This window comes from Bos javanicus, chromosome 22, assembly GCF_032452875.1.
Source record: "Bos javanicus breed banteng chromosome 22, ARS-OSU_banteng_1.0, whole genome shotgun sequence".
NCBI lineage: Eukaryota > Metazoa > Chordata > Mammalia > Artiodactyla > Bovidae > Bos > Bos javanicus.
The window spans coordinates 22,256,246-22,276,734 of NC_083889.1; the positions used below are offsets into that span (position 1 = coordinate 22,256,246).

At 40.9% G+C, this 20,489-nt stretch overlaps 1 long non-coding RNA gene across 2 annotated transcripts in view; it reads left to right on the forward strand.

Moving 5' to 3' along the window:
• LOC133235194 (uncharacterized) overlaps positions 1-20,489 on the forward strand; it is a 569,966-nt gene that overhangs the window by 211,819 nt on the left and 337,658 nt on the right. The gene's annotated exons all lie outside the window — the stretch shown is intronic.

The following is a 20,489-nucleotide window of genomic DNA, read 5'->3' on the forward strand; positions in this document are numbered from 1 at the left end:
AAATTAAAAGATGCTTACTCCTTGGAAGGAAAGTTATGACCAATCTAGACAGCATATTAAAAAGCAAAGATATTACTTTGCCAACAAAGGTCCATCTAGTCAAAGCTATGGTTTTTTCTGTGGTCATGTATGGATGTGAGAGTTGGACTATAAAGAAAGCTGAGCACCAAAGAATTGATGCTTTTGAACTGTGGTGTTGGACTCTTGAGAGTCCCTTGGACTGCAAGGAGATCCAACCAGTCCATCCTAAAGGAGATCAGTCCTGGGTGTTCATTGGAAGGACTGATGTTGAAGCTGAAACTCCAATACTTTGGCCACCTGATGAGAAGAGCTGACTAATTTTTAAAGACCCTGATGCTGGGAAAGATTGAGGGCAGGAGGAGAAGGGGACGACAGAGGATGAGATGGCTGGATGGCATCACTGATTCAATGGACATGGGTTTGGGTAAACTCCGGGACTTGGTGATGGACAGTGAGGCCTGGCGTGTTGCCGTTCATGGGGTCGCAAAGAGTCAGACACGACTGAGAGACTGAACTGAACTGAACTGAACATCCACTGATTTATAGTAAAAGTGTCCTTATCCCTTGGAGATCCAGAACCCTCTAGGAGTGACTGCTGTGTTGAGATGGAGTAGATTCTAATTCCTTTATTTTGTAAATAAGGATGCTGAAGTCCAGAGATCAGTGATGTGCCTGGGGTTATATGTGGATCGTGAGCCAAGTCAGGGCAAGAACCCAGTGTTCTTTGAGGGCCTCCACTTACGAGGAAGACAACAAATGTGATTGGGAGAATGTCTCTCCAAATTGCTGCAACTTCAGTTTTTCCATCTGTATGCTTAAACAGTGCCTATGCATGGCACTGTTTTTGCCCATCTCCTCTAGGACCTGTGCTGGACACAACAAATGGCCAATATATAATAATAATAGGCTGAGTATTTAGGATATGTTAGATGCTCCAGTAAGCAAGTTATATATGTTATATTGTTAAATCTCACAACCAATCTGTGAGGTAGGTTTTATTATCCTCTTTTTACAAATAAGTGAATTGATGGTTAGAGAGATTTAGTAACTTGGTTAAGATTGCCCCATCAGAGAGCAGTGAAGCAAGACTTTGACTTTTGGAAATCTTACCCCAGGAACAAAATTCTCCAGTACTCCACTGTATTGTCAGGATAGCTGCCAGGGTCCAGCCCCGGCTGATCCAGGGTATTCGAAGCGGGGATGGCATCGGCGAGGGTCAGGATACAATAGCTTCAATTAGATATTAATTAAAGATGTAAAGAGTAATAGAATAAGGATAGCTCAGTAGGAAAATTCAGTGGAGAAAAGAGGCTGAGTAGCTTGGTTTACGCGGGAGACCAATAAAACTTCAAGACAAGAAGTTTGCACCACTTACGTAGGCCACAGGCGTCCTTCTGTTCTCCCGAAAGAGAGGAGACACTGAGGCCTCCCCGGTCGGATCTTAGAAGCCCAGGCATAATTAGTAAGCATGGTGGGTTCCGCGCTCTAGATGGAGACTCAGCCAGAGTGAGAGAGAGAGAGACATGGGGAGACCAGTCTTTCGAGGAACTGATCCCAATTCTTTATTTTCCATGGTCTACTTTTATACACTGAGATGTTATGCAAAAGTCACGCAGGGTCAGCAGTCCTGACTTTTATCAAAGTCAGGTGCTTCATACAAATGTATACAGAGGTCTTAGGGGTGTTACATCATCTTCTGGCCAGGGGGGCCTGCTGACAATTTATGACCCTCTCCTTGTGACAGTGGTCAGTCAACCAGGACACTTATTTCTCCAGGGGTGATCATTCTCAAAACAGACGCCACCCAAGTAAAGTTACATTCCTATAGGGTGAGGGTGTAGTGGGTTTTAGTTAAGGAAAGAATTTACTTAGCCTAAGATCTAACGTGATTAATATAAAAGGTTAATACTTATTTCTTCTATATATTCATTAATGTGTGTAAGGGCAGGGGATATGGAGACTTAGCAACAAACATTGGCTCAACAAATGAAAAACCCTTCACCAACACAATTTCTAATCAGCCCATTATACTTATACTAATAGTTTTCTAACTTTTCTAAGGAACCTGTTTTTAGAAGGTTTAATGCATCTTGTGCCTCTCACGGTTGGGAGGCTGTGAGCAATCACATGTGGCCGGACAAGCCTGTCAGGTAGGCTACAGAACCTTCAGAGGAGTTTGTAGGTTAAAACACTCTTGTCACGCCCAGGAGTTTTTATTAACTGGAGCTCTAAGTTAACTCCTTCTCCGAAAGAGGTGGTGGGGGACAGCCCCCCGTAAAGTCAGAGGTGTAGATGAGCACAAAGTAGTAAAGTAGGCAGGCTCTGGTTATGGGGGTAGATGCTTGAGGATTTCCAGGGGGACTCCTGAGGCTTGATCCCGCCTTTGCGTATGTTGAGCCTCCTTCCTCATGACCTTTGCCATGGGCCAAGTGCCTCACTCTGGCCCCCAGCAGATAGCATATGAGCTTCTGCTACTCCCGCCATAGACCCATCACTAATGAGATATGCACTCTCCTCACATGCTCCAAACTGCCTCAAAATCCTTGTCATCAAGTTACTCCAGGCATCTACTACCAATCAATCAGATCAGAATAGGTTTGTGAGATAATCCTTTCTAATTTCCCTGGATTAGATGATCTCTAAGGACTCTTCTAGCTCCAAAATTCTAGTTTGTGATTTTAAGGATTAAAGGAAGATATGAGATATTCAGTTCAGTTCAGTTCAGTTCAGTCGCTCAGTCGTGTCCAACTCTTTGCGATCCCATGAATTGCAGCATGCCAGGCCAATATTAATATTTACAAAAACTGGAATTAGGATGTTTTGAATGGCTGAGCTGATGTCCTGAATATTCTTATTTCTCAGACTTAGTTTGAAACCTTTGGTTAAACTAGGAAGGACTGAAACAGGTGAAATTGTCCATCAGGTACTTTATGAGGTAGCTCATATAGAACTGCTCTAATGTCCAGTTGACAAGGTCAAATGAGAGAAGGCCATTCTCCCCGAGACTGCAAGAAACCCACAGCATCAAGAGGATCCAGTTTCAGCATCTTTTGTAAAATATTGTCTTGTTTGTGATAGACATCTTCTGCAGAGGGCTCCTTCAAGAGATTATAGTAGTACAAACTATATCCATGCTTCCTTGGCTCTTGATTAATTAGCTGATGACTGCGGGCCAGTTATTTAACCCCTCTGCTCCAGCTTCCTCACGTATAAAAATGGAATAATCACAGAACCTACTGTGTAGGGTTTTGGTATGGATTCAGTGAGCTGATATACATAAATCACTTAAAATAGCACCATAGAATAAAAAGCATTGTAGATATATTGATCAGTTTATTGCATTATACATTTTTATATAGAGAGAGTTTATATTATATGTATATATATTTACTATGTCATTACATGTAGTAAAATACAAAGCTTTTTCTTTCAGCCTTGATTTCTCTCTCTCTCTTGATTTGTCATGGTATTTTATTTGCAATTTAATATTATTCTAAATTTAAAAATTAATTTTAAAAATTATTAGCATGAATTTTACCATTCATATAATATTGTTAAATGTCAGTATCAAATGTAAATATAAAGGCATTTAACTTGTATGAAGAATCACTAAAATTACTCAATTTGTTTTTCATAGCTTCACAATACAATCCAGAACTGTGAAATTGCTGTGCAAAACTAAATCAGTTATTACTTCACTTGATGAGCACACATTTTACTAAGAAATGTAGACTTACTGATGAATAAGAAAGGACTAGAAGGTAAAGAGGAGAAGGCAATGGCACCCCACTCCAGTACTTTTGCCCGGAGAATCCCATGGACAGAGGAGCCTGGTGGGCTGCAGTCCATGGGGTCGCAAAGAGTGGGACACGACTGAGTGACTTCACTTTCACTTTTCACTTTCATGCACTGGAGAAGGAAATGGCAACCCACTCCAGTGTTCTTGCCTGGAGAATCCCAGGGACAGGGGAGCCTGGTGGGCTGCCTTCTGTGGGGTCGCACAGAGTCGGACACGACTGAAGCGACTTAGCAGCAGCAGCAGAAGGTAAAGAAACTGTAGTTGCTTCTGTCTTTCTCTTTTCTTCTATGTCCTCATTTTCAGTGTGAGGGGTTGGCTAAAACAGGGAAGTAACTACATAAAAAAAGGTATGATAGGGTTCATTGGTTTTTTGTATTTCTTAGGATGCTACTGTGTTTTTCCTGTGTTTGAAGTAAATTTTGGTTCAAATGAAAATTGTGACCTCTTGGAGCTGTCTGCTTACTCAGTTGTAGTTGTAGCATACTTCCCTTGTACTTGAGTCTCTCTGAACTCCCACACATAGTCTACTGCAATTCTTTGCTCATAAGACATCATGAATGCAATATCCAAATGGAGTGGTGAGAAATGGAGGTGGATGTTTACATTGCATATTATGTGTATTACTTCTGCTCATGTGCATTCTCCACTGTCCTGACCTACTTCACTTAAAAATACAAGTTCAAGATAAAATTATTAAGAATTTCAAGACAGCATTATACTAAGTATGGGGATTTTGGATCGAAGGACCTGTATGATTGTACAAGTCACATGTTCATGAGGTTGACTGTACTTCCATCTGCAGGTCATAGACTATTTCTCCCTCATGGGACTCTAAGGAACAGCTCCTTCTAGAAATACTATCATGATTTTGACAGCCCAAATTGATCACAACCCTGGATTTCTGAAGAGTTTACCTTCTTTTTGCTTGCCATAGATGCTCCAAACTGCCTTTTAAGATTAGTTATCTCTTAACCTTTGTTCTATCTCTCTACAACATTATAAGCTTCTTGAGACAAAGTCATCATATTGGCTCCATATATCATGCAACCTTGGCCTTGTTGAGGTTTGAATTACAAGTTTCTTATCTTATTAAAATGTAACACTCAGTAGCTGTCATTGTTCTAGAGGAGGGCGTGGCAACTCACTCCAGTATTCTTGCCTGGAGTGTCCCATGAACAGAGAAGCCTAGTGGGCTACAGTCCGTAGGGTTACAAAGAGTTGGACATGACTGAAGCAACTTAGCATGCATGCAGCTATCATTGTTAGAGCTTTTTTTTTATTGTTATTCTCAATAAAAGAGTTCAGATGCTGAAATCAGACTGGCACTACTCAAATTGTTATTTCCTAGCTATGATATAGGGTAAGATACTTAATCATTTTATGCCTTGATTTTTCTTACATTTTGTTATAAGAATTAAATGCCATAATTACTCTGAGTTAGTAGTACCTGTCACATGACAAATATATCTAGCTATTCTTATTATTTCATTACTCTTATTGTTATTATTAATTTAACTCCCAAGTGTATCATTATTCCCACTTTCAAGATGAGGAATATGAGAGATATCTAGGAGACACAGACTGCCAGTGTAAGATCTTGACTCCAGAATGGTGCCATCCAATATGGCAGGCATCAGACACATGCATCTACTGAACAGTTGAAATGTGGCTCATCTGAACTGAGATGTGGCATAAGTATAAAGGACACACTGGATTTTGAAGGCTTAATATCAAGTAAAGGATGGGAAAATCCTATTAATATATTTATATTGATTGCATGTTGAAATGAAAATGTTTTGGATATACTGGGTTAAATAAAGTATACTATTGAAATTAATTTCATCTATGTTCTTTTTACTTCAGTTCAGTTCAGTTCAGTCACTCAGTCATGTCTGACTCTTTGTAACCCCATGAATCGCAGCATGCCAGGCCTCCCTGTCCATCACCAACTCCCGGAGTTTACCCAAATTCATGTCCATCAAGCCAGTGATGCCATCCAGCCATCTCATCCTCTGTCATCCCCTTCTCCTCCTGCCCCCAATCCCTCCCAGCATCAGGGTCTTTCCCAATGAGTCAACTCTTCGCATGAGGTGGCCAAAGTACTGGAGTTTCAGCTTCATCATCAGTCCTTCCAATGAACACCCAGGACTGATCTCCTTTAGGATGGACTGGTTGGATATCCTTGTAGTCCAAGGGACTCTCAAGAGTCTTCTCTAACACCACAGTTCAAAAGCATCAATTCTTCAGCGCTCAGCTTTCTTCACAGTCCAACTCTCGCATCTTTTTACTTAACCATGTCTTTAAAAACATAAGAAGAACAACTTTAAAATTACTGCTATGGCTCGACCCAGCAATCCCACTTCTGGGCTAAACACTGAGGAAATCAGAATTGAAAGAGACACATGTTCCCCAGTGTTCATTGCAGCACTGTTTACAATAGCTAGGACATGGAAACAACCTAGATGCCCATCGGCAGACAAATGGATAAGGAAGTTGTGGTACATATACACAATGGAATATTACCCAGCTGTTAAAAAGAACACGTTTGAGTCAGTTCTAATGAGATGGATGAAACTGGAGCCTGTTATACAGAGCTAAGTAAGTTAGAAAGAGAAACACCAATACAGTATATTAATGCATATATGGGATTTAGAAAGATGGTAGTGATGGCCCTATATGCAAGATAGCAAAAGAGACACAGATGTAAAGAACAGACTTTTGGACTATGTGGGAGAAGGTGAGGGTGGGGATGATTTGAGAGAATAGCCTTGAAACATGTATATTACCATATGTAAAATAGCTGACCAGTTGCAAGTTCAATGGGACGAAGCAGGGCACTCAAAGCTGGTGCTCTGGGACAAGCCAGAGGGATGTGGTGAGGAGGGAGGTGGGTGGGAGGGTTCAGGATGGGAGCACATATGTACACCTATAGCTGATTCATGTTGATGTATGGTAAAAAACTACCAACATACTGTGAAGTAATTAGCTTACAATTAAATTAATTAATTACAAAAGTTACTGGTATTGCTGTATTATATTACTGTAAGACAGCACTGCTTAAGAGGCTGTGGTTGTGGAGGCTGACAATCGAAAGTAAAGCCATCTTTAAGAACACATTCCACTGAGTGAGCTAATAAAGCTCTTTGGATTCCTTACTCATCTTTAAGATTTAATTTTAATGACCACAGGAGGAAACTTTGGGTTTTACCTATCAATGTAGAAAACATTTTAAGCTGGTAATTGGTTTGCATTTCAGATGAACCTAATTCTTGACAGGAAGCTGAGAGGCTTTCTTTTATTCCACATGCCATTAATGGCGTAAGGAAGGGCACAAGCTTTAGAATGGACGATTTGAATCTCAGCCTTCTTATCTAGCTGTGTGACTTCAGACAAATGACATAGCCTTTTGATGTCTCAGTTTCTTTATCTGAAAAAGGGACAATAATATCTACTGAGCAGGGTTTCTTTGCCCTTTGGCGATGGTCTTCATTCATCCTTCTCTAGCCTCTTCTGTACTCTGGGAGGATGACCTATGAAATACATCAGTTACTATCCTTGCCCACTGGTTTCAGGTTCAGTTTGAACAATGGTAGTGAGCACCCCCTCGATGTCAAAATTCCATGAGAGAAAGTATGTGGATGACTTTTTTGGAGTAAGCATAGATGTTTGTATTCCATGTTGATGACCACTGAAAACTCTGCCTGTGGATGAGGCTCTAGGTAACCAATGGATACGATACTCATTCTGTGGATGCTCCAGTGCTTGATCAGTGGGCTTCTGTATAAATGGCCATGAGGCTGAGAAGAGTTATTATTCATGGACTCAACAACATAGACTTCTTTCCAAAAGACCAAGTGCTTACTGTGTCCACAGCAGGTCCATCTACATGGGACTATTTTCTAAAGGGAACATCTGGTTACTTAGTGACAGGTTCATTATGTTAGACTGCTTAATTCATGGAAAGGACTTTGATTTGTCCTCATTGGATGAAGATATATTTCATGTGTATATTTGCTGTCCCTGTTCTCTGCTCCTCTGCCATTGCAGTGGTATCCCAGTATCATCTCTGACTCAGAGTTACATTTTCCAGCAAAAAGCATGCCATTGTCAGTTCATGCCCATGGAATTCACTGGTCTCATTATGTGTTACATCACCTTGAAGCCCCTACTTAACAGCACTGTGGACTGCCTAGTCCCCTTCATGGATCACAGCCTTGTTACAGTGAAAGGGCCCACGTAACTCAATGAATCTATGAGCCATGCCACGCAGGGCCACCCAAGATGGATGGGTCATAGTGAAGAGTTCTCACAAAGCATGCTCCACTGGAGGAGGGAATGGCAAATCACTCCAGTATTCTTGCCTCGAGAACCTCATGAATGGTATGAAAAGTTCTGACTTTTGACTTATGACTGACTGACTTTTGACTTATGACTTACTAGTAAAAAGATAAACTACAAGTTTGAAATACTTCCTTCCTTTATGCCTCAAAACCAATGGCCAGGATGGTCTTCTCTTAAAGCCAGAAAGCCTAAATCTTGGAACTGTTAAAGAACAAAATGTATTTATGATACTTGTTAAAGATGGTAAGGAATACTTTATGTAAGAGAGACTTCTACAATAGGGTTTTGTAATAGGGGAGAAACTTTAGAAAACAATGAGTAAAAGTAGGAATTTATAGCCAAGAAGCAGGGTGGGGATGATCGGATAGAAAATTACTAAAAGGAAGCATCAGGAATAAGGACGGCTCTGACTAAACTGACCTAATAGAATTCTTGCTGCAGGCCTAGGCACCTCACACATCACCTGGGGGAAAATGGAGGATGAGGGACCTGACTAGATTTGAGGGTGATCAGATATTGAGGATGGGGGATCATGTCAAATGGAGTTAGCAGAAGTCTTGCTAAAAATGGACAATATAGAAATGAACATGGTAGCTCAAAACTCAGGGCCTTATTGAGACAAGCAGTCAGAGAACCCTGACTAAAGTTTGGCCAAGAAAAGACTCTTTGTCAGAACCATGGATGGAGATGGGAGTGGATGTTCCTACAAATATACCCAATAACCCACGGGAAGAAATTCTGCTGCATGTACCAGAGATCTTAATGTTCAAAGAAAGAATGCTTCCAACTGGAATACAGACATAGTTCCAGTGAACTGGAGGCTGAAACTGCACTTGGCCATTATGAGCTACATGGGCTGCAGGACCATCAGATAGAAAAGAGTTCACTGTACTTAGTAGGGTGACTGATCCCAATTACCAGGGGCAACTAGGTTGCTGTTACACAATGGAGTGAGGAAGACTATGTCTGGGACTGAAAGGATCCACTGGGAGACCTCTGGCCCAGTCAGATCAGATCAGATCAGATCAGTCGCTCAGTCGTGTCCGACTCTTTGCGACCCCATGAATCGCAGCACGCCAGGCCTCTCTGTCCCTCACCAACTCCCAGAGTTCACTCAGACTCACGTCCATCGAGTTGGTGATGCCATCCAGCCATCTCATTCTCTGTCGTCCCCTTCTCCTCCTGCCCCCAATCCCTCCCAGCATCAGAGTCTTTTCCACTGAGTCAACTCTTTGTATGAGGTGGCCAAAGTACTGGAGTTTCAGCTTTAGCATCATTCCTTCCAAAGAAATCCCAGGGCTGATCTCCTTCAGAATGGACTGGTTGCATCTCCTTGCAGTCCAAGGGACTCTCAAGAGTCTTCTCCAACACCACAATTCAAAAGCATCAATTCTTCAGCGCTCAGCCTTCTTCACAGTCCAACTCTCACATCCATACATGACCACAGGATAAACCATAGCCTTGACTAGAAGAAACTTTGTTGGCAAAGTAATGTCTCTGCTTTTGAATATGCTATCTAGGCCCTGATCAAAGGACAACTGCAGAACCCAATAGAGACAAACCTCCAAAAATTCAGATACTTCAGAGGTAAAGATTTGAGTCATCTTATAAGTAAAGCACACCATCCATTTGAGAAGCAGGTAAAAGGGAACATATAGTAGCAGTGGATGAAGGTTGGCTGCTGTGCTTACCAATTTAGGCCTTATGCTCAAATACAGAAGCTATAGAAACTATTAACAGTAATATTTTATATTAAATAGTAATCTCTCCTTTACTCTGATGTATTTTATGAAAAACATTGATGGTTGATCGTGTTTTGGGTTTCAGTTGGGAAGATGACTGAAACTGACATCATACCATCCTGATGTGGCATCTTTTCAACTGAATTGTCAAACAATAATTATTAGTATCTTAGTAACAAGGCTTCAAAGAACAAAGAGCTGTATTTGAAGTCTTAGGAATTGCAACCTAGGTGACACAAATTGGGATAAAAAGGAAAGAGCATTTGTGAAAGGGAAAGATTCAAAAGCTTATAAAGACAAAAGCTAGAGGTTGTTAAAGTTGTCTTGGAAGAATTATGATTGGCCTGATGTAAAAAGAAAATATTTGTCCTTAAGGCATAGGCTATCACAAGTTATTTATGTTTGGTGTAAGGGTCCAATAAATATCTTGAGTTTCTGGAACCTTGTGGAGATGTTCTGGATGCCTGCATTAAACAGTAGCTGGTCAATAGTCCAGATTTCATCCAGGCTGAGACTTGTATTAAGTCTCACTTCCTCAGTGACCTCCTGGCTTCATTTTAGAGAGCTCTCTTAGCAATTCCAACTCCATTTTGATTTTTCTTTCACAGAATTAAAGATAAGAGTAAATGAAGAAGAAATGAAAAAGGTTGGTCTAGTTGGATAACTTATTCTTCCCTCTAGGTCCTCTTTTCACCTTATCTATCCTACCCTGGGCTCAGGCACTCAAATAGGTTCCACCAATGGAATCCTTTGCCCCCTGGGGGTTCTAATTGTGTTCTGTCAGTGGAGGCTGAAGGGTGAGGGGTAAGAGCAAAAGATCAGAGGGCAAGTGAACAGAGAGTTCAGAATATCTGTTTTCCTGGATACTTTCCTACTGTATCACAAGGGTTGACTGATTCACTCCACAGAAAGTCACAGTTCTGTTGCCATTTGCTAGTTTCTCTGAGTCCCTAAGTGCTGTTTGTAGCCTCAAGTTACTGCTGCATTCCTTGTTAGATGACTTTAAACTCTGCTGGGACCCTTACTGATGTGCCTGCCTTGCTGGGTTGTTTTGATGTGTGGAGATAATGAATGCAAATCAGTCAGTACTATAAGTAGCTCTTGGTAGGCACTCAAAATGATAATTTTTTTTTCTCCCAAAAGCTTGAAAATTCAAAATTCAAATGAGTGCTTAGAGAATTAGCACTGTTTAAGGAAATAAATGAGATAATGTATGTGAAGGTACTTTGTAAAGTGTAAATCACTATCCAAATGCAAGGTATATTTACATTAGACTTCCTAAACCTTGAAAGTATTATTTTAACAAAGCCAGTCATGTCTATTTTGCCTTAATCACATGCAATTAAGTTTTTCTCAGACATGGAGTAGGGTAGAAACTTTAACTGCAGATTTCTATGCCAATCTCACTGAATTAAAAACTTTGTTCATCTTCTTTAGGCTCTAGGTCTTTGGTTTTAGATTTCCCATTCCCATTCCCTTTTCTTTCCAGCTCAACGAAGCCTAAGTATCAAGATGAGCAGACGGAGATGTAATTGCTTCTCTGTCTTATTGCAGAAAAAAGCCAAAAAAGGCAATGAAAAAAAGCATCTTGAAATGTGGAAGAACCTATTAAGTCGGCACTGTGGTTTTCCACAGTACCTTTTGACATGGGAAGGGAAATGGTGAGGGAAGGCAAACAAGCACCGATTTTCCTCTGCTCTAGAACTTTAAATACCATTAATTGACATTATTAGTAGGACCTGAGGGAGAGGGTGAAGAGGTGCATTGTGACCCAAGATTTGCTTTTCCATTCACATGTGGCAAGTGACCATCAGGGTACTGCTTGCGTCTGCTACACCAGTTTAATGAAACTCACTGTTTTTCATTGTGTCCCATGCTGTTTTACTGTCCTTCTAAATGAAATAGTTTGTAGAAATGATCTGAGCAAAGAAAATCAGCTTTGTTCATTAAAAATTTGGCTGCAGTACAGTCCTTCTCAGGACTGCCGAAATTGTGTAGAGATTGGTGATTAAGAGCATGAATTCCAGAAACACTTAATCCTGGGTTTGATTCCTGAGTTTCTTCCTTATCAGGCCTTATCAGGCCTCCTTTTCCTTCTCTGTCTAATGGGACTAATAATTGAGACAAACAAGTGCAACAGTGATTGAAAAGACCCTCTATAAAATGTCAAGTGCTGTGCTGATTTAAGGGATTATTATTTCTAAGGTAACAATCTCTCACAAATAAATTTGACTTTCATTAAACTGTATTCACCTTGAAATAAAATTTAAGAAACATTTAGTAGTTGAATACAACATATGATGTTGTTCAGAAGAGTGAGATTTCTGATTACATGACATATGTAGAAATATCTAGAATAGTCCTTGGCATGCGGTGAGGCCTCAATAAATGTTTATTTTCCCCTTTAATAAAGCATTGAAAATGCATTCTAAGTGCCTACCAAGAAATGCAGATTTTGACTTTTCTTGAGGAGACCGTCCATTACTAGGACATCATTCCCATGCACCAAGTATTTCAGTTTTAAGGCAACAGAGGATAGTATCAATAAGCCATATTTTTTAAGGTAGCTTTTGCTTGAATCATCTTGTTTGACCCTTGTAGTACCTGTATGAAGAAGGTAGAACAGGTTTTATTTTTATTATTCTGATGTTGCACATAAGATAGTCAGGGTTTGAGCAATTAAGTTTCTGATTCTCCCAAAGTTATGTGGCTACACTCCTTGATAATACAGTAACTTTGACCCTTTCCCAAGTACACTTGAAGGGAAGCAGAGTGAGGATAGTTATTGGCTTCCATTTCCTAGGCAAGGGGAATCCTCGTCTCAGAAGTTCCTCCTTTCTGGGAGCTTGGTGATTCATATTGGTAATTAAGGTCTTCCCTGGTGCCTCAGATGATAAAGAATCTGCCTGCAATGCAGGAGACCCAGGTTTGATCCCTGGAGAAGGAAGATCCCGTGGGGAAGGGAATGGCAACCTCCTCCAGTATTCTTGCATGTAAAATTCCATGGACAGAAGAGCCTGGTGGGCTATTGTCCATGGAGTCACAAAGAGTTGGACACAACTGAGTGACTTTTACTTTTGCTATAGGTAATTTTGGAACTTAGGTTCATGACTGAACCATTGTAATCGTGCTGGAAGGCAGAGGAGGTTGTCCAGCCTGAGAGTCTAGAGGATGGGGGTGAAATGGCATTGGAGGAGAAAGAAATACAAAATGGACTCTGTGTAACTGAACTGCCCAAAGGGACAGAAGAGGTGGGAGGGCAGAGGGTAAAGTGGCTATAATATTATCATTACCTGGCAAAGAGTGGATTTAGGGTCCGCTGCTGGCTTCTACACAAAACATTCAGAAAAGGCATTCCTCAAGACATTTTGGGGTCTTATGGATAACTAGCAGGACCTCAGAGGTCATCTCCTTAATTCATTGCATTTTACAGATTAGGAACTTCTAAATTCATGAAGTTTCTAGTAGCTACTTTTGTAGCTAGTTTTGTACACAAGAGCTTTATTTATTCAGCAAATGCTTCTATAGCATTTAACTATGTATCAGGTACTGTCCCAAGTGCTAACAAACAATGATTCATTTATTCCTCATAATAACCTTAGGAGGAAGGTCCTACAGGTCTGCAGTCTCTTACTTGCAATTCTGAACATCAAAAGTCTCTGAAAAAAACAATTGTTTTTTCAAAAGTTGGTACAAACTCATTGGTAGCAAAACCTGATTTGAATTGATATAATGACTCTAGTTCTCTGACCCTTAATCAACCCACATAGTGTTAATAGCTATACATTTTGCTTTGAAACATATCAGTGGTTTGATTATGAGGTCCTGCACATGACTCTCCTGGGGGTAGTACATAATATTTAATATAACCTGATATCTTCAAAAGTTCTAGATTTCAAAAAAAAAATCTGACTCTGAAGATTTTGGATAAGGGATTACGAAAACTGCTTTATTATGCTCATTTTACAGATATGAAAACCAAGGCAAGGAAATCTCGTAACTTGTGAAAGCATATACACTGACATCCTGGAATTCTAAGCCAAGAAGCCTGGCTTCAAAGTCTGTATTTTTAACCAACACAAGTTCCCTGATCCTCACCACACAGTACCTTCCTGCAAAACCAACCATACAGATTAAAAGACTACCTGTCCAGATTTCCCTGGTGGTTAAGAATTCCCGGTGGTTAAGAATTCGCCCGCCAGTGCAGAGGACATGAATTCAGTTCCTGGTCCAGGAATATTCTACATGCTGAGGGACAGCTAAGTCCATGCACTGCAGCTACTGAGCCTGCGCTCTAGAGCCCAAGAGCTACAACTACCGAAGTCCGTTTGCCCTAGAGCCCGTGCTCCACAACAAGAGAAGCCCCTGCAGAGGCCCGTTTACTGCAACTAGAGAGTAGCTCCTGCTCTTGGCACCTAGAGAAAGACTGTGCACAGCAACAAAGAGCAAGCACAGCCAAAAAAAATGTAAAAAGAGACTGCCCTTCATTGCTCTGCCCAGTTACTCCGTGTGCACGTTTCCATGTAAGTTTGGACAATTCTTTATCTCCATCTCTACTGCCACTACTTTAGTTCTGCCATTAACTCTTATCTCCACCCATTTGTTTACCATAGAGCAGCTAGAGTATTTTCAAAATGCAAATCTGATTCTTATCACACCTCTATCAACCTCTGCTTCAGTGCCTTTTCATTGCATTTATAAGAGCCAAAATCTTCACACCTGGCACGGTTTGAGCCTGCCTGTCTCTTCAGGCCTTCTGTATGCCAGGTACCCCCCAGCCCTTCTGTACGCCAGGTACCCCCTACTGCCTGTCAGTGCCTTGATGCATTGTAGGAGGGCCTTTGCACATGCTGCCCTCTTTCAGGCACAGTCTACTGCTTATGTCGTGATCTTGCCTGTGTCATGCCCTCGACAGACCTATCCCCACCACCTTCTCGGGTATGGTAGAGTTAAAATGTCAGATGTTCTTTCAAAGTTAATGACTGGCTGGAGGATTTAAAGCTTTTATTTGCAGAATGGCAATTTCCAGGGGCCTTCTTTTCCTGCTCTTACTGACATAGAAGGGCTTGACAGTGGGCAACAGTAGAGAAAGTATTGACACGTTGCTTTCCTATAAATACAGATAACAGACCAAGTTACATTAGGTGCTCAGCTGGCTTTCGTATAAGAGTGGTGAAGGCATTGTCTGTCCATATTCTAGCCTTATGCTAAAGCTGGAGTTCTCTGGAGGGAATTAAACTGCCTTTTTCTTTATTTAGTGCAGGTATATGTGTGGTATTATTATAAAGGCCTCTAGAAATCTGTCATAGTAAAGTTTACTGTATGTTTGGAATAATCAACTATTCTAACACACTGTCCCAAATTTCCCCTTTTCTCTAAAGCTCATTATCTCTAATGAAAAGAAAGGGATCTGTTTTATTTACAGGTTTGTCGAATACAATAATCCATTATTTGGAGGGAATTGCTAGAGTAATCTCACCCCACTGGTTTCTAACAAAACCTCCCAGATTGACATCTCACAAATTGAAAATTAAATGCAGTGTAAGAGTTCTTAACCAAATCTGTATGCTAAAGGAGTATTTGGTTAACAATTAGAAATATTGAGTTGTTTGGGGTTTTTTTTTTTTTTTTGGCATGGATGTTCTTAAATATAGTTTAAAAACTTTTCTTCTCTCAGAATCTTTTCCAGGAACCATGCTCACTTAAGTTTATTTCTAATAAAACTATTTTCCCTCACTGTGCTTTTTATTTTACATAATTAGAGATATTAGGTCAACATATTATCTTGAGGCATGCATCATCTATACAGTCACCAAATGGTTTCCCTAACCTCGTGTTTTTACCTTTACCTGATTTCCCTCTTACCTTCCCAGGCATCTATCAAAAGAGCTTCTTTTCCATTCTGGAAGGATCCAGCCAGCTCCATCGTCTCTTAACTTGGCACCTTCTGATATATATTTCTCCTTGGTTGCCAAATCCAGTCTGTCACCCAGAATGTCTGCTTCTTCCTCCTCATTCCCTATCATGACTAAATATTACTACACTCGGAGAAGGCAATGGCACCCCGCTCCAGTACTCTTGCCTGGAAAATCCCATGGGTGGAAGAGCCTGGTAGGCTGCAGTCCATGGGGTCTCGAAGAGTTGGACACGACTGAGCGACTTCACTTTCACTTTTCACTTTCATGCACTGGAGAAGGAAACGGCAACCCACTCCAGTGTTCTTGCCTGGAGAACCCCAGGGACGGGGAGCCTGGTAGGCTGCCGTCTATGGGGTCGCACAGAGTCAGACACGACTGACGTGACTTAGCAGCAGCAGCAGCAGCAGCCAAGGCCTATTCTGAACATAACAAATATTAGAAGAGCATTTATTATGCACATAACCCTTTATAATGGGTGTGGGGGTGTGGGCAGAGCTTAAGGGGGTAACAAGGCAGTTTGGTAGGATTTATGTGCACACCTGCTTTGGAGCAGTGTAGCCTAGAGGTTGTGGATACAGATTCTGTGGATACAGATGCCATACAGCCTTGATTAGAATCTTGGCTCATTCATCTACTATCTATGAGTTCTTAGGTTGTATTTAACATCTCAATACCTGAGTTCTCTCATTTTTAAAAATAGGAACAATTAACTCACATGGATATTGGGGAATTTAATAAACTACTATATACAATGTGCTTATCACAATGTCCAGGACAGAAAAAAACACTCAGTTATAACTATTGGTACATCTAGGCCTCAAAGCCTGCACTGCATTTCTCCTAAGTCCTTGAATCTCTGGTTTCATAAAACAACACAGACAGAGAAAAGAGCACAGAAGTTAGACGTAGGGTTCAAACTCCACCAATTATTTCTATGTGACTTGAGACAAGTTAATTAAATTTTTGGAGCCTGAGTGCTTGTCTGTTTAAAAATTATCTATTTTCAAAAGTTACTTCCAATGCCAGTTTACCTTCCACCTACCTGCAACTTCCTCCTTCACTCGGCTGAGCCACTGCAGCTGCTGCTTTACTGACAGTTTCCTTCTTCCTTCCCAATGAGAAGTCTTTATATTTTTCAAAGTGCTTTTCACAAAGCCATGTGATTAATTTAGTCCTCCTCACAACTGTGTGAGACACGTGGGCATTAGTCTCATTTCTGTTTTACTGTAGATATGATATGGAAACCAAGGGCCAGAAAGATGACTAGACTATGCCAAGTTGGCACAGGTATAAATTGTGAAGATGGGACCTGAACTTGCTTTTTACTTTGATTGCACACAAGCCTGTGAGTTCAGTTTTTTATTTACCCATACCATCTACTTTTATTAGATCCTCCTGTGCTTTTCATCAAATCTGAGCTCATTCATCATGGGCCACCTGCCTTCCCCTGATTCATGCCTGACACAGTGCATGATGGTGAGAAGGAGACAAGAGTGAATAGCAAGTGACCTCCTTTGCATCTATCCCCTCAATCCCCATTCTTTGGTCTAGCCTGCCTTAGGATACTGACTTCTTGACCATTTGTTCATCTTACAAACTCTTTCTCAGAGAGCTCTTAATTCCCTCCTCATCTCAGAGCACCTGGTGGGCTACCTTTGCTGCTCCCCTGCCATCTTTCACATTCCTTTACTGGCACTCATTTTAACACAGTTTATTTATTTTTTAATAAATTTGTGATTATGGAAGCTATTCATCCTTGTGAAAAATGTGGAACACAATCAGAAAGAAGCAGAAAGTATACGTAATTCTACTACCCAAGAGATAAAGATTATTAATATTTTATTATTTGAACTTATGGTTTAATTCACACTATGAATTTCTTTGGTGCCTAAGTTTTGATAGCAGGAGTTCCAGCAGAGAAAGTTCAGACAGAGAGAGTACCTGGTATAATAGCTTTAGACAGATGTGAGTCTCTGGGAGTAATAAGACAGACTATAGCAGGGAAATCATGACTCCCAAAGATGTCTACATACTAGTTCCCAGAAACTGATCATCCCAGGTTATACAGCAATGGAGAATTAAGGTTACTAACCAACTGACCATAGAGTATTTTAGATTATCAGGGTGGACTCATTGGGGTCCTTAAAAGTAAAAGAGAGAATTGTGAGACAGAGCCAGGGGGGTGTCATGAGGAAGACATGGCCTCTTTGTAGAGGCCATTGCTGTCTTTGTAGATGTAAATGAAGAGGATCAAGAGTTAAATGGAGAAAAGGTAACCCTTCTACCTTGTTGGTGGGAATGTAAATTAGTACAGCTGCTATGGAGAATAACATGAAGGTTCCTTAAAAAATTAAAAATAGAAGTACTTTATGACACAGCAATCCTACTTCTAGGTGTACACCAAGAGAAAACTATAATTTGAAAAGATACATGCACCCCAATGTTCATTTCAGCACTGTTTACAATAGCAAAGACACGAAAGCAACTTAAATGCTCATCAACAGAGGAACGGATAAAGAAGATGTGGTACATATACATAATGTAACATTACTTAGCCATAAAAAGGAATGAAATAATGCCATTTGCAACAACATGGGTGGACCTAGAGAATATCATACTGAGTGAAGTAAGCCAGACAGAAAGGCAAATACGATGTTGGTTATATGTGGAATTTAAGAAAAAAAGGATACGAGTGAACTTATTTACAAAATAGAAGTTACAGATATAGAAACAAACTTACAATTACTAAGGAATAAAGGGAGGAGGGATAAATTGGAGATAGAGACTGACGTATATACTAGTACATATAAAATGTTGTTGGTCAGTCACTAATTCGTGTCTGCCCATGGGCTGCAGCATGCCAGGCTCCCCTGTCCTTCACTACCTCCTGGAGCTTGCTCATACTATGTCCATTAAGTTGATGATGCCATCCAACCATCTCATCCTCTGTTGCCCTGTTCTCTTCCTGCCGTCAATCTTTCCCAGAATTAGCTTCTTTTCCAATGAGTCGGCTCTTGCCATCAGGTGGCCAAAGTATTGGAGCTTCAGCTTCAGCATCAGTCCTTCCAATGAATATTCAGGACTGATTTCCTTTAGGATTGATTGGTTTGATCTCCTTGCAGTCCAAGGGACTCTCAAAAGTCTTCAAATCCACAGTTCCAAACATCAGTTCTTTGGCACTCAGCTTTCTTTATGGTCCAACTCTCACATCCATACATGACTACTGGAAAAACCATAATTTTGACTAGATGGACCTTTGTTGGCAAAGTAATGTCTCTGCTTTTTAATATGCTGGTTAGGTTGGTCACAGCTTTTCTTCTAAGGAGCAAGCGTCTTTTAATTTCAAGGCTGCAGTCACCATCTGCAGTGCTTTTGGAACCCCCCCAAAATAAAGTCTGTCACTGTTTCCATTGTTTCCCCATCTATTTGCCATGAAGTAATGGGACAAAGATCTGTCTAGTCAAGGCTATGGTTTTTCCAGTGGTCATGTATGGATGTGAGAGTTGGACTATAAAGAAAGCTGAGTACCGAAGAATTGATGCTTTTGAACTGTGGTGCTGGAGAAGACTCTTTCGAGTCCCTTAGACTGCAAGGAGATCTAACCAGTCCATCCTAAAAGAGATCAGTCCTGGGTGTTCTTTGGAAGGACTGATGCTGAGGCTGAAACTCCAATACTTTGGCCACCTCATGCGAAGAGTTGACTCATTTGAAAAGACCCTGATGCTGGGAGGGATTGGGGCAGGAGGAGAAGGGGACCATAAAGGATGAGATGGCTGGATGGCATCACCGACTCGATGGACATGAGTTTGTGTGAACTCCGGGGGTTGGTGATGGACAGGGAGGCCTGGCGTGCTGTGATTCATGGGGTCACAAAGAGTCTGACACGACTGAGCGACTGAACTGAACTGAACTGAATGGGACCAGATGCGATGATCTTTTTAGTTTTCTGAATGTTGAGTTTTAAGCCAGCTTTTTAACTCTCCTCTTGCACTTTCATCAAGAGGCTCTTTAGCTCCTCTTTGCTTTGTGCCATAAAGGTGATGTCATCTGCATATCTGAGGTTATTGATAGTTCTCCTGGCAAAATTGATTCCAGCTTTTGCTTCATCCAACCCGGCATTTTGCATGAGGTACTCTGCATATAAGTTAAATAAGCAGAGTGACAGTATACAGAGTTGATATACTCCTTTCCCAATTTGGTATCAGTCTGTTGTTCCAGGTCTGGTTCTGACTGTTGCTTCTTGAGAAATTTGCATACAGATTTCTCAGGAGGCAGATAGGTAGGTCTGGTATTCCCATTTCTTTAAGAATTTTCCACAGTTTGTAGTGATCCACACAGTCAAAGGCTTTGGTGTAGTCAATAAAGCAGAAGTAGATGTTTTTCTGGTATTCTCTTGCTTTTTCAGTGATCCAGTGGATGTTGGGAATTTGATCTCTGGTTCCTCTGCCTTTTCTAAATCCATCTTGAACACCTGGAATTTCTCAGTTCATGTACTGCTGAAGCCTAGCTTGGAGAATTTTGGTCATTACTTTGCTAGCGTGTGAGATGAGTGCAATTGTGTGGTAGTTTGAGCATTCTTTGGCATTGCCTATCTTTGGGATTGGAATGAGAACTGAATAGTCCTGTGGCCACTGCCAAATGTTCCAAATTTGCTGGCATATTGAGTAC